The sequence below is a fragment of the Aphanomyces invadans genome, assembly GCF_000520115.1.
Source record: "Aphanomyces invadans strain NJM9701 unplaced genomic scaffold supercont1.5, whole genome shotgun sequence".
Taxonomy (NCBI): domain Eukaryota; phylum Oomycota; class Saprolegniomycetes; order Saprolegniales; family Verrucalvaceae; genus Aphanomyces; species Aphanomyces invadans.
Window position 1 is genome coordinate 201,399 of NW_008580150.1, and position 3,021 is coordinate 204,419.

A 3,021-nucleotide genomic window follows, 5' to 3' on the forward strand; every position below is an offset into this window, starting at 1 on the left:
GGTAACTGCCGTACTTGTCCGCCAACACCTGTGCGACGCCTCTGGGCAATCGAGACCAAGCAGCTCCAGATTCAAATGCATTAGATCAGATGAACGAGGGCGTTGCCGGTCGACAAGACCGGTTGTATGAAGTACCTCTTGATGTTGCAATGGGGTGGGCCAATGAAGCGTGACGATCAATGACGCAGCCACTGTGATGAACTGTTGGGCTCGAACTGGCATCATGTACGACGACGACCTTACCGTATTAGTGGCAGATTGTCGAATTTGGAAGTTTATATTCGTGAATAATTGGCTGTGAACGATTTTTTTGCTTTTAATACCTATAGATCCTTATAGCCTGTTTATACGTTCGTGGACAACTTTGCGGCGAGAGTGGGGAAATTAATACTACACCACCGCCCGTTCAATGTAGCCAAACCAGCAATCAATGTGGTTCCGACGTTTTAATATTTTCTAACGTCGAAGTACATCTGGAATCAATTTCATTCAAAGTGGTTTAAACTGCAATCAATGTGGTGCCGTGTCTTGGCATCTCAAGACGTTCAGGTACGAGATCGTGTTGCAACGGGGACGGCAGGCCCACGGACATGGGCGGTTCACGTAATGTGTGTGTACTACCACACATAATGTGGATTCGAACGGCTGACAACGAGATCACTAGGGCTGCATAACGAGCCCATACTATGGCTGCGGGATCTCATTTCGATTGTAGACCACGAGCACTAGTGCCTAGCGGAACTCCATATAGGACCAAGCACCGACGTCGGCAACGGGGCAATCGACCTGGCTGTGACAGTTTCCAGGCGGTTCCATACGCCAAGTCGTGGCGTTGATTCTTCGGAGGAAGCCCTTCGTCTGAGCTTGACCTATCCACGGTGTGGAGAAGGCGTTCGCCGCACGAAATGGGTGTTGAGGTTTTGAAGGCTGGTTGGGGCCTCGAAGCACCCAACCTCCCTTCGAAACCACAACACCCATTTCGTTCGTCTTGTAGCTGATGTCTCAGATGCTGAAAACACCCGTCGACACAGTTGACTAACTTCGTGCGCTTGTCCAACGCGACGACATTCTCTTTACTGAATCCGAAGTCTAACGTCGTGGCTTGTTTTACCAAGAATACATAGAGACGTCCCAGGAAGTTCGTCAGGACGATCCCTCGTCCTGACAGTCGTCGACTACGAGCGGAAGTGCCAAACGCAGACGATGTGGTCTTGGCTTCGGGCACCCAAGCAGGTGCGGCCATCCAGCGACCCGGTCTTGCTCCAGCGCATCCATGCAAAGGATACCGATGACTGGATTAAGCTCGAGCGCGTGCTGCGGTGGAACACTCGATACGTTTGGGCCATCGAGGAGTCGCTGAGCCTTGCTACGAGTTGGCAGCTCGACTCGTTCACGTCGTCCAAGTGGATGCGACTGTCCCGGACTCCCTGGTGTACGTGTCCTTGAGTAGGTCGTCTATCGTCGTTCGATCAAAACATGTTGATACATGTTTTGATCGAAAGGTTATTCTCCATAGTGCATATTCTCCAGTCGACTGGCTGTGTGGACGGACACAAGACAGTGCAAAGACATTTTGTCGTCAAGACTGCGGTCGATCAAGGCAATGTTTCAACAGCGGCACGTTCCAAGAGGTCCATTTGTGCCTCAGTCAACATAGCGTGTACACCAGCTGTAAGCATCTCCGGACGTCTTGAGGCAAGAAAGTTCTTGATCTTAGCCTTCAACACGCTGAAGCAACCCTCAATAGGATTGCACATCGGCGAGTACGGGCCAAGGCGTAGTAAGACGCAGTCATCGTGCCCAGGGCTTGCGGGTCTCAGTTTGGCTGTGGGTTGTGACTACGACCTTGTCGCATAATTCGGCATGGAACGATGGCAGCGACTTGACGGCAAGGTAGATATCATCTGCAAATTCTGCGTTATGTTCCATTCGAATACTTCCCCGTTGTATGTGGTGTAGGATGAGGCCGTCGGTTGACGATACGGCGCACTGCAAATGAAGTTTCGCTCCCTTTGACGGTGGAAGCACGGCGACGGCACGTTGGCCAACTTTGGTGCGACCTTGTGTTCGCCTGCTGAACAGTAGTTCGTTTCATCGTAATACACGATATAGTCACCACGCGCCATATGCATGAGAAATGTGTCAGCGAACACTTTTCTCCTGGTTTTATTCATGTCGTTGTTGCGCGTCGAGGTTCGACGCGGACTTGTGTTACTGTGTAGAGCTTCCCACAGAGAGTTCGACTAATCGTTGAGGTTGAGATGTTGATACCAAGTTCTACATATAGTCTTCCTGCATGTAGCTTAGAATATATTGGCAGCTTTCGTTGATATATTTTCCAGACGTAAGGAGATCTCTTCATCTTGGTCAGTGACAGGCGCGCTCCACCCCGGATGAGTCGACTGGCACGGTTATTGTGGACCACAGGTCGAGCTGTCGTCAAAGGGACTCCTTTGTGAGCGGCCACTACTTTCCAATCTTTTCAGTCATGGAATATTGCCAAGACACGAGTTTTCTCGGCTACTGTTGGCATCTCTTGATTGTGTGTGGGTAATTGAGTCGGGTGAGTTTGCCAAACTCACCCACACACAATGACAAGATGCCGAATGAAATAGATTCCAGGTGTACTTCGACGTTAGAAGATGTTAAAACGTCGGAACCACATTGATTGCTGGTTTTGCCGCATTGTACGGGCAGTGGTGTAGTATTGATATTGTTCTCCGAGGCCATTACAGTAATGCCCTCAATAATATTGTCAATTCACGATACTTCGACATATGGTTGACGATCTCTGTTCTACGTAAGAGGTCTACTAAAGGTAGATGGGAAAAGGTGTTGTATATGTTGAACCACATCGGCGTGAAATATTTGATCCACAAATCAAATATCGCCTTAAGGCCACGTCATAGATAATCTGCCCATTCTGCATGTTACATGAGCCTTGCGCGAGTGAAAGCTAATGGAAGCCACATCGCCCTAGCGCTGCCTAATGCAGAATCTCTAAAAAAACATTCTCGAAGT